This window comes from Lucilia sericata, unplaced genomic scaffold (genome assembly GCF_015586225.1).
Source record: "Lucilia sericata isolate MDLA Ls3-8-SP2 unplaced genomic scaffold, ASM1558622v1 Contig000816F_arrow, whole genome shotgun sequence".
Taxonomy (NCBI): domain Eukaryota; kingdom Metazoa; phylum Arthropoda; class Insecta; order Diptera; family Calliphoridae; genus Lucilia; species Lucilia sericata.
The window spans coordinates 152,140-164,919 of record NW_023994808.1 but is presented as its reverse complement, the minus strand read 5'-3'; the positions used below and the strand labels follow the sequence as shown (position 1 = coordinate 164,919).

The window sequence follows — 12,780 nt, the reverse complement described above, 5'->3', positions numbered from 1 at the left end:
TAAAAACACAATCTTGTTTAAACTTAACAATAATTTAAATAATAAAATAGCTGCTTGTAATGTTTTTTAAACATGCATACGAAAATTAACATAAAAGAGAGGTAAAACACATCAATTTTTTAAAGAAGGTTGTTTTTATTTTTAAAATAAGAAAAAAAAATCAATATTTTGTAAAGGAAAAGAATAAATCTTTGATTTGGATTATAGAATAATATATACACCAGCCTATAGATCTATCTATAGTCCAAATTAAAGGCTATAATTTAGACTATAGACTAATTTTAAGTCCAGTCTATAGACTAATTTATAGCCCATATTATAGACTAATTTACAGTCCAGACTATAGAGTAACGTATAGTCCAGACTATACAGTAATCTATAGTCCAGACTATAGAGTAATCTATAGTCCAGATTATAGAGTAATCTATAGTCCAGATTATAGAGTAATCTATAGTCCAGACTATAGAGTAATCTATAGTCCAGACTATAGAGTAAACTATAGTACAGACTATAGAGTACTCTATAGTCCAGAAAATAGAGCAATCTATAGTCCAGACTATAGAGTAATCTATAGTTCAGACTTTAGAGTAATCTATAGTCCAGATTATAGAGTAATCTGTAGTCCAGACTATATACTAATCTATTGTCCAGACTATAGACTATTCTATAGTCCAGACTATAGACTATTCTATAATCCAGACTATAGACTACTCTATAGTCCAGGCAATAGACTATTCTATAGTCCAACTATAGGCTATTCTATAGTCCAGACGATAGACTATTCTATAGTCCAGGCAATAGACTATTCTATAGTCCAGACTATTATATAGTCCGGACTAAAGACTATTCTATTGTCCAAACTATAAATTATTACATAGCCCAAACTATAGACTATTCTATAGTCCAGACTATAGACTATTCTATAGTCCAGACTATAGACTATTCTATAGTCCAGACTATTGACTATTCCAGACTATAGACTACTCTATACTCCAGAGAACAGACTATTCTATAGTCCAGACAACAGACTATTCTATAGTCCAGACAACAGACTATTCTATAGTCCAGACAGCAGACTATTCTATAGTCCAGACTATAGACTATCCTATAGTGCAGACTATAGACTATTCTATAGTCCAGACTATAGACTACTCTATAGTCCAGGCAATAGACTATTATATAGTCCGGACTATTATATAGTAGAGACTATTATATAGTCCAGACTATTCTATAGTCCAGACTATAGATCAGACTATAGACTATTCTATAGTCCAAACTATAGACTATTCTATAGTCCACGCTATAGACTATTCTATAGTCCAGACGATAGACTATTCTATAATCCAGGCAATAGACTATTATATAGTCCGGACTAAAGACTATTCTATTGTCCAAACTATAGACTATTCTATAGCTCAAACTATAGACTATTCTATAGTCCAGACTATAGACTATTCTATAGTCCAGACTATAGACTATTCTATAGTCCAGACTATAGACTACTCTATAGTCCAGACAACAAACTATTCTATAGTCCAGACAACAGACTATTCTATAGTCCAGACTATAGACTATTCTATAGTCCAAACTATAGACTACTCTATAGTCCAGGCAATTGACTATTCTATAGTCCAGACTATAGATCAGACTATAGACTATTCTATAGTCCAAATTATAGACTATTCTATAGTCCAGACAATTCTATAGTCCAGACTATGGACTATTCTATAGTCCAGACTACAGACTATTCTATAGTCCAGACTATAGACTATTCTATAGTCCAGACTATAGACTATTCTATAGTGCAGACTATAGACTATTCTATAGTCCAGACAACAGACTATTCTATAGTCCAGACTATAGATCAGACTATAGACTATTCTATAGTCCAAATTATAGACTATTCTATAGTCCAGACTACAGACTATTCTATAGTCCAGACTATAGACTATTCTATAGTCCAGACTATAGACTATTCTATAGTGCAGACTATTGACTATTTTATAGTCCAGACTATAGACTATTCTATAGTCCAGACTATAGACTATTCTATAGTCCAGACTATAACAAATTGTATAGGTCAGACTATAGACTATTCTATACTCCAGACTGTTTTATATAGACTATTTTATTCTATCCAGGCTATAGACTATTCTATAGTCCAAACTATAGACTATTCTATAGTCCAAACTATTGACTATTCTTTAGTCCAGACAATAGACTATTCTATAGTCCAGACAATAGACTATTCTATAGTCCAGACAATAGACTATTCTATAGTCCAGGCAATAATTAATAGTTCAGACTGTGCAACAATCTATAGTCCTAATTCTACATTATCGATATTTGGAACTTTCACCGATTTTCAATAAAATTTAAACTCTAATCAAGCAATATTTCGAACAAATTTAATGTTCATTCTTTCATAAACAAAGAACAAAATGTGATAACCTAAAAAAATACTTTCAACACGTATCAATTTCTACCAATATTCCCATTAAAAAGAAGAAATTTTTTCTTTACTTTAACAACTTTTGACACGACTTCAATTCTATTTTAAATAAAAAAAATAATAAAATACTTATTTCATTATTGTCAAAAAGTGTGAAATTTTAAACTTATTTTTGAACAAAATTTCCTTGAGTTTCAACTGCTGTCATAGACACCAGCAGCAGCAACAGCAGCAATATGAATATGATATGAAAACATTGAACATCATTGTCACATCCTTATGTCCCAAACATTAAAGATTCTGTGCAAGAGTAAATGATGTAATAAAATTTTCATGTTTATTTTAAATTTCTTTAGCAGCAGTAGCATCATGATGTTTGCATTTATTTTTTATGTTTACATAAGATTTAAAAGATAAAAATATTATTTTAAAAGAAATAACAACATTTTTGTAGTTTAATTTCGGAATAAATTTTAAAACAAATTTGAAAGTGAAAACCGCAAAACCACAAAAACCAACTTTATGACTCCTTCGGAAATGTTGAAACTCTAACACTTTATTATAAATAATTTTGTGGAAAACATACAGTGAAATCTTTTAAAAGTGGACTCAATAAAAGCATTATCTGAACTAGAATAAGTTCCAGTTCAGTTCTACTTCAGTTCTAGTTTAGTTCTAGTTCAGTTCTAGTTCAGTTCTAGATCAGTTCTAGTTCGGTTCTAGTTCAGTTCTAGTTCAGTTCTAGTTCAGTTCTAGTTCAGTTCTAGTTCAGTTCTAGTTCAGTTCTAGTTCAGTTCTAGTCAGTTCTAGTTCAGTTCTAGTTCAGTTCTAGTTCAGTTCTAGTTCAGTTCTAGTTCAGTCTAGTTCAGTTCTAGTTCAGTTCTAGTTCAGTTCTAGTTCAGTTCTAGTTCAGTTCTAGTTCAGTTCTAGTTCAGTTCTAGTTCAGTTCTAGTTCAGTTCTAGTTCAGTTCTAGTTCAGTTCTAGTTCAGTTCTAGTTCAGTTCTAGTTCAGTTCTAGTTTAGTCTAGTTCAGTTCTAGTTCAGTTCTAGTTCAGTTCTAGTTCAGTCTAGTCAGTTTCTAGTTCAGTTCTAGTTCAGTTCTAGTTCAGTTCTAGTTCCGTTCTAGTTCAGTTCTAGTTCAGTTCTAGTTCAGTTCTAGTTCAGTTCTTGTTCAGTTCTAGTTCAGTTCTAGTTCAGTTATGGTTCAGTTTTAGTTCAGTTCTAGTTCAGTTCTAGTTCAGTTCTAGTTCAGTTCTAGTTCAGTTCTAGTTCAGTTCTAGTTCAGTTCTAGTTCAGTTCTAGTTCAGTTCTAGTTCAGTTCTAGTTCCGTTCTAGTTCAGTTCTAGTTCAGTTCTAGTTCAGTTCTAGTTCAGTTCTAGTTCAGTTCTAGTTCAGTTCTAGTTCAGTTCTAGTTCAGTTCTAGTTCAGTTCTAGTTCAGTTCTAGTTCAGTTCTAGTTCAGTTCTAGTTCAGTTCTAGTTCAGTTCTAGTTCAGTTCTAGTTCAGTTCTAGTTCAGTTCTAGTTCAGTTCTAGTTCAGTTCTAGTTCAGTTCTAGTTCAGTTCTAGTTCAATTCTAGTTCAGTTCTAGTTCAGTTCAGTTCTAGTTCAGTTCAGTTCTAGTTCAGTTCTAGTTCAGTTCAGTTCTAGTTCAGTTCTAGTTCAGTTCTAGTTCAGTTCTAGTTCAGTTCTAGTTCATTTCTAGTTCAGTTCTAGTTCAGTTCTACTTCAGTTCTAGTTCAGTTCTAGTTCAGTTCTAGTTCAGTTCTAGTTCAGTTCTAGTTCAGTTCTAGTTCAGTTCTAGTTCAGTTCTAGTTCAGTTCTAGTTCAGTTCTAGTTCAGTTCTAGTTCAGTTCTAGTTCAGTTCTAGTTCAGTTCTAGTTCAGTTCTAGTTCAGTTGTAGTTCAGTTCTAGTTCAGTTCTAGTTCAGTTCTAGTTCAGTTCTAGTTCAGTTCTAGTTCAGTTCTAGTTCAGTTCTAGTTCAGTTCTAGTTCAGTTCTAGTTCAGTTCTAGTTCAGTTCTAGTTTAGTTCTAGTTCAGTTCTAGTTCAGTTCTAGTTCAGTTCTAGTTCAGTTCTAGTTCAGTTCTAGTTCAGTTCAGTTCCAGTTCAGTTCTAGTTCAGTTCTAGTTCAGTTCTAGTTCAGTTTTAGTTCAGTTTTAGTTCAGTTTTATTTCAGTTCTAGTTTAGTTATAGTTCAGTTCTGTACTAGTTCAGTTCTAGTTTAGTTATAGTTCAGTTTTAGTTCAGTTTTATTTCAGTTCTAGTTTAGTTATAGTTCAGTTCTGTGCTAGTTCAGTTCTAGTTTAGTTATAGTTCAGTTTTAGTTCACAAATACTTTTCTTTAAAAATCCCTATCAATCCGAAAAGCCTTAATATTTCTCTATATGTACGTATATGTATATGAATGAACAACATATCTACTTGGGACTTGGGATACAACAAAACCTTCAACATCCATGTACATCTGTTCAGTTATTTGCTTTTGAAGTGTTTGGTAAACACAACAACAGTTGTATAAAAAACGGCAGGTATTCAAAGAAATGAAATGCGTATCATCCATAGCAATTTCCACGGCAACTTTTTATTATATATATTATCTCTAACAAAAAAGGGGTGGATCCACGGAGGATTTAGTCATATTACCTAGTATTTTTATTTCTTTAGAAGTTCAAAAGCTTTAGTTTTAATAACAAATATGCTTGTTTGTTTCTGAGGTGCAAAGAGGGCACAAGAGGTAACCTAACTTTTACTGCCTGCCTAAACTGCGCTCCTGTCTTTCCTGATGTCTATTTCTACTTGTGGTTTCTCAAATGTACTCATGTCTACAGAACCAAAACACATTACAGTCATATTTATTTGTATGTACAATATTCAGTTGTGTGTAAAAAAAAAAAACTACATTAAATTCAACATTATGTTGCAAATGACAACAGCAACAAATAGAAGATAAATAAATTAAACAAATAGCATGACACTTATAACAATTCAGACAACAGATATAGGAGAAGGGAATGAAAATAAAAGTGAATTTACCTGTTTCGATAGTATACCGAAAGTTATAGTCTGGACTATAGACTACTCTATAATTTGTATTATAGACTATTCTTTATTATAAGACTAATATAATTTAAGAACTAATAGTTATACCTGTATTTAAAAGTTTGGTTCGCGTTTTTATTCCTTCAAATGGGTTCATATGTTTTTTGTGTTTATACTTATTTACTTACGAAACCTTAAATTTTAATTGATAAACATTTTAACGTTATCTCATAAAATGAGCAAACAAATTGTGGGTTAAACAATTTTTAAGTTCAATGTTGAAATGTTGCATTTTAAATACGAAAAATAAACAAACAACAAAAAGTAGTAAAACAAATAAACCAAAGATACGCAACGCTTGATTAACGTTTTTTTTAATTGTAAGTTACACACTCTTGGTTTCACTATTTCTTTCTTCCACTCTTTTGTATAGTTAAATAAAAATGACTATTTGGAATTTTTTTAATTGTACTAATAGACTACAAACAAGACTAAGTACTAGACTATACTATAGACTAGACTACACTATAAACAAGCCTATATACTAGATCAGTAACTAGACTTAAAACTAGACTATAGAATAAACTGTAGTTTAGACTTTAGACTAGACTGTAGACTAGACTATAGACTAGGCTAGAGATTAGACTATAGAATAGACCATAGCCTAGATTATAGACTAGACTATAGACTAGGCTATAGACTAGGCTATAGACTAGACTATAGACTAGACTATAGACTAGGCTATAGACTAGGCTATAGACTAGACTATAGACTAGACTATAGACTAGACTATAGACTAGACTATAGACTAGACTATAGACTAGACTATAGACTAGACTATAGACTAGACTATAGACTAGACTATAGACTCGACTATAGACTCGACTATAGACTAGACTATAGACTAGACTATAGATTAGACTATAGACTAGACTATAGACTAGACTATAGACTAGACTATAGACTAGACTATAGACTAGACTATAGACTAGACTATAGACTAGACTATAGACTAGACTATAGACTAGACTATAGACTAGACTAGACTAGACTATAGACTAGACTATAGACTATAGACTAGACTATAGACTAGACTATAGACTAGACTATAGACTAGACTATAGACTAGACTATAGACTAGACTATAGACTAGACTATAGACTAGACTATAGACTAGACTATAGACTAGACTATAGACTAGACTATAGACTAGACTATAGACTAGACTATAGACTAGACTATAGACTAGACTATAGACTAGACTAGACTAGACTATAGACTAGACTATAGACTAGACTATAGACTAGACTATAGACTAGACTATAGACTAGACTATAGACTAGACTATAGACTAGACTATAGACTAGACTATAGACTAGACTATAGACTAGACTATAGACTAGACTATAGACTAGACTATAGACTAGACTATAGACTAGACTATAGACTAGACTATAGACTAGACTATAGACTAGACTATAGACTAGACTATAGACTAGACTATAGACTAGACTATAGACTAGACTATAGACTAGACTATAGACTAGACTATAGACTAGACTATAGACTAGACTATAGACTAGACTATAGACTAGACTATAGACTAGACTATAGACTAGACTATAGACTAGACTATAGACTAGACTATAGACTAGACTATAGACTACTAGACTAGACTATAGACTAGACTATAGACTAGACTATAGACTAGACTATAGACTAGACTATAGACTAGACTATAGACTACTAGACTAGACTATAGACTAGACTATAGACTAGACTATAGACTAGACTATAGACTAGACTATAGACTAGACTATAGACTAGACTATAGACTAGACTATAGACTAGACTATAGACTAGACTATAGACTAGACTATAGACTAGACTATAGACTAGACTATAGACTAGACTATAGACTAGACTATAGACTAGACTATAGACTAGACTATAGACTAGACTATAGACTAGACTATAGACTAGACTATAGACTATAGACTAGACTATAGACTAGACTATAGACTAGACTATAGACTAGACTATAGACTAGACTATAGACTAGACTATAGACTAGACTATAGACTAGACTATAGACTAGACTATAGACTAGACTATAGACTAGACTATAGACTAGACTATAGACTAGACCTATAGACTGACTATAGACTAGACTATAGACTAGACTATAGACTAGCCTATAGACTAGAACTATAGACTAGACTATAGACTAGACTATAGACTAGACTATAAGACTAGACTATAGACTAGACTATAGACTAGACTATAGACTGACTATAGACTAGACTATAGACTAGACTATAGACTAACTCTAGACTAGACTATAGACTAGACTATAGACTAGACTATAGACTAGACTATAGACTAGACTATAGACTAGACTATAGACCTAGACTATAGACTAGACTATAGACTAGACTATAGACTAGACTAAGACTAGACTATAGACTAGACTATAGACTAGGACTATAGACTAGACTATAGCTAGATATAGACTACACTATAGACTAGACTATAGACTATACTATTAGACTAGACTATAGACTAGACTATAGACTAGACTATAGACTAGACTAGACTATAGACTAGACTAGACTATAGACTAGACTAGACTAGACTATAGACTAGACTAGACTAGACTATAGACTAGACTAGACTATAGACTAGACTATAGACTAGACTATAGACTAGACTATAGACTAGACTATAGACAAGACTATAGACAAGACTATAGACAAGACTATAGACAAGACTATAGACAAGACTATAGACTAGACTATAGTCTAGACTATAGACTAAACTATAGACTAAACTATAGATAAACTATAGACTAGACTATACACTAGACTATTGATTCGACTATACACTAGACTATAGAGTTAACTATAGAATAGACCATTAAATATCAATTAACCAAATTTTTGCTCTCCACTGTTAAAATACGCATGTCATACCATGACATGTCACTCCCAAGCTACACGTTTATGTCTTATCGCAAAATAATGTTAAGTTATATAGTTTTTGTTGTTGTACTGAACATTGTAGCTAAAACATAATACACAACAAAAAATATTTTTGTTTTTTTATCGAATTTTTTTTTAATACTCTTTAATTTTTTGGTGCTAATTATCCACCAACTCAATTCACTCAATTGTTGTAGAAAATATGTACCACTAAAATTCTCCTAATATCGATTGGTTTGTGTTTAATAATGTCAAAAAAACAAATTAATGAAAAAACTACGGAAGTTTAGTAAAAATCAGTTACTTTATTTTTAAACAAAAATCATCATTAAATTGCAACCATCATTTATTAATTGGCATGTAATATACAAAAACAAATAATCGAAACAAAGTGGGAGGGAGATAGAAAAGGCAATATTACAGAGATACTATAGTTTTATTATAAAAGTGTTTTCTATCATTTTGTTGTTGCTACTTCGTCTACGTTTACACAAGACAAATTTTTCTTGTGGCAAATCTGTCTTTCTTTACTCTTCTTCATTCATAAAAAAAGTAAAAAAAAAAAATAAAAGGAAAAACTTGCTCCAAGTAATTGGGCCCCATGGAGCAGTGGGGGGTTTAGTATTTGTTGCTTTTTATGTTAGTAGTACATTTTAGTATTAGTATAAAAATGGTGTAAAATCAGTGTTGTCAAGTTTAGGAAGACAAAAACAAAACCGAAGATCATACTATAGACCAGAATATAGTCAAGACTATAAACTAGACAAGATAGATTATAATATATTCCAGTCTATACAATAAACTAGACTATTGACTAGACTATAGACTAGACTCGCATGTAGACTAAACTATGAATAATTGTAGACTAGACTATAGACGGGACTATTGACTAGAATATAAACATGAATATAGACTATACGAGAGTGTAGACTAAACTGTAGACTAGACTATAGACTAGACTATAGACTAGACTAAAGACTAGACTATAGACTAGACTAAAGACTAGACTATAGACTAGACTATAGACTAGACTATACACTAGACTATAGACTAGACTAAAGACTAGACTATAGACTAGACTATAGACTAGACTAAAACTAGACTATAGACTAGACTATAGACTAGACTATAGACTAGACTATAGACTAGACTAGACTAGACTATAGACTAGACTATAGACTAGACTATAGACTAGACTATAGACTAGACTACAGACTAGACTATAGACTAGACTACAGACTAGACTATAGACTAGACTATAGACTAGACTATAGACTAGACTATAGACTAGACTAGAGTATAGACTAGACTATAGACTAGACTATAGACTAGACTAGACTATAGACTAGACTATAGACTAGACTATAGACTAGACTATAGACTAGACTAAAGACTAGATTATAGAATAGATAATAAACTAAGCTAGAGTCAAGAGTAAAAATATTGAAATCTAAAAAAAATAGTAGAAAGAATTACATTTCATTTTTCTAATTTTATTTTGATTACATTAAAAAGAAAAAATAATTTAAAAAACATTTATTCAGCGTGTGTTTACAAATGAACATGAATAATGTAGATTAATCGTTTTTTTAATAGTATTTCAACGTTATTTTTATCTTGTTGCGTTTTGCTCAATTCGTAATAGTGACAACACTGTTTGAAAATATTGATAAAGAGCAAAAGAGAAACATATAAAAGAAAGAGAGGTCGACGACCATTGATGATTGCAAAATATTTTGTTAAGGCAGAGATGGAAAAGTCATTAGCAACCATAAAGTTAACAAAAAAATCGAGTCTATATTCTACTTTTTCTGTAGTCTAGTCTACAGTCCAGTCTATAGTCTAGTCTATAGTCTAATCTATAGTCCAGTCTAGTCTATAGTATAGTCTATAGTCAAGTCAATATTCTCGTCTGTAGTCTAGTTTATAGTCTATTCTATAGTCTATAGTCTAGACTATAGTCTATAGTCTAGACTATAGTCTAGTCTATAGTCTAGTCTATAGTCTAGTCTATAGTCTAGTCCGTAGTCTAGTCTATAGTCTAGTCTATAGTCTAGTCTATAGTCTAGTCTATAGTCTAGTCTATCTATAGTCTAGTCTATAGTCTAGTCTATAGTCTAGTCTATAGTCTAGTCTATAGTCTAGTCTATAGTCTAGTCTATAGTCTAGTCTATAGTCTAGTCTATAGTCTAGTCTATAGTCTAGTCTATAGTCTAGTCTATAGTCTAGTCTATAGTCTAGTCTATAGTCTAGTCTATAGTCTAGTCTATAGTCTAGTCTATAGTCTAGTCTATAGTCTAGTCTATAGTCTAGTCTATAGTCTAGTCTATAGTCTAGTCTATAGTCTAGTCTATAGTCTAGTCTATAGTCTAGTCTATAGTCTAGTCTATAGTCTAGTCTATAGTCTAGTCTATAGTCTAGTCTATAGTCTAGTCTATAGTCTAGTCTATAGTCTAGTCTATAGTCTAGTCTATAGTCTAGTCTATAGTCTAGTCTATAGTCTAGTCTATAGTCTAGTCTATAGTCTAGTCTATAGTCTAGTCTATAGTCTAGTCTATAGTCTAGTCTATAGTCTAGTCTATAGTCTAGTCTATAGTCTAGTCTATAGTCAAGTCTATAGTCAAGTCTATAGTCTAGTCTATTAGTCTAGTCTCTAGTCTAGTCTATAGTCTAGTCTATAGTCTAGTCTATAGTCTAGTCTTTAGTCTAGTCTATAGTCTAGTCTATAGTCTAGTCTATAGTCTAGTCTATAGTCTAGTCTATAGTCTAGTCTATAGTCTAGTCTATAGTCTAGTCTATAGTCTATAGGCTAGTCTATAGTCTAGTCTATAGTCTAGTCTATAGTCTAGTCTATAGTCTATAGGCTAGTCTATAGTCAAGTCTATAGTCTAGTCTATAGTCTAGTCTATAGTCTATAGGCTAGTCTATAGTCAAGTCTATAGTCTAGTCTATAGTCTAGTCTATAGTCTAGTCTAGTCTATAGTCAAGTCTATAGTCTAGTCTATAGTCTAGTCTATAGTCTAGTCTATAGTCTAGTCTAGTCTATAGTCTAGTCTAGTCTATAGTCTAGTCTATAGTCTAGTCTATAGTCTAGTCTATAGTCTAGTCTATAGTCTAGTCTATAGTCTAGTCTATAGTCTAGTCTATAGTCTAGTCTATAGTCTAGTCTATAGTCTAGTCTATAGTCTAGTCTATAGTCTAGTCTATAGTCTAGTCTATAGTCTAGTCTATAGTCTAGTCTATAGTCTAGTCTATAGTCTAGTCTATAGTCTAGTCTATAGTCTAGTCTATAGTCTAGTCTATAGTCTAGTCTATAGTCTAGTCTATAGTCTAGTCTATAGTCTAGTCTATAGTCTAGTCTATAGTCTAGTCTATAGTCTAGTCTATAGTCTAGTCTATAGTCTAGTCTATAGTCTAGTCTATAGTCTAGTCTATAGTCTAGTCTATAGTCTAGTCTATAGTCTAGTCTATAGTCTAGTCTATAGTCTAGTCTATAGTCTAGTCTATAGTCTAGTCTATAGTCTAGTCTATAGTCTAGTCTATAGTCTAGTCTATAGTCTAGTCTATAGTCTTGTCTATAGTCTAGTCTATAGTCTAGTCTATAGTCTAGTCTATAGTCTAGTCTATAGTCCAGTCTATAGTCTAGTCTATAGTCCAGTCTATAGTCTAGTCTATAGTCTAGTCTATAGTCTAGTCTATAGTCTAGTCTATAGTCTAGTCTATAGTCTAGTCTATAGTCTAGTCTATAGTCTAGTCTATAGTCTAGTCTATAGTCTAGTCTATAGTCTAGTCTATAGTCTAGTCTATAGTCTAGTCTATAGTCTAGTCTATAGTCTAGTCTATAGTCTAGTCTATAGTCCAGTCTATAGTCTAGTCTATAGTCTAGTCTATAGTCTAGTCTATAGTCTAGTCTATAGTCTAGTCTATAGTCTAGTCTATAGTCTAGTCTATAGTCTAGTCTATTGTCTAGTCTATAGTCTAGTCTATAGTCTAGTCTATAGTCTAGTCTATAGTCTAGTCTATAGTCTAGTCTATAGTCTAGTCTATAGTCTAGTCTATAGTCTAGTCTATAGTCTAGTCTATAGTCTAGTCTATAGTCTAGTCTATAGTCTAGTCTGTAGTCTAGTCTACAGTCTAGTCTATAGTCTAGTCTATAGTCTAGTCTATAGTCTAGTCTATAGTCTAGTCTATAGTCTAGTCTATAGTCTAGTCTATAGTCTAGTCTATAGTATAGTCTATAGTCTAGTCTATAGTATAGTCTATAGTCTAGTCTATAGTCTAGTCTATTGTCAGTCTATAGTCTAGTCTAT

At 31.9% G+C, this 12,780-nt stretch overlaps 1 protein-coding gene across 1 annotated transcript in view; it reads right to left on the bottom strand.

Moving 5' to 3' along the window:
- LOC119608267 (7SK snRNA methylphosphate capping enzyme bin3) overlaps nucleotides 1-12,780 on the bottom strand; it is a 43,119-nt gene that overhangs the window by 14,963 nt on the left and 15,376 nt on the right. The gene's annotated exons all lie outside the window — the stretch shown is intronic.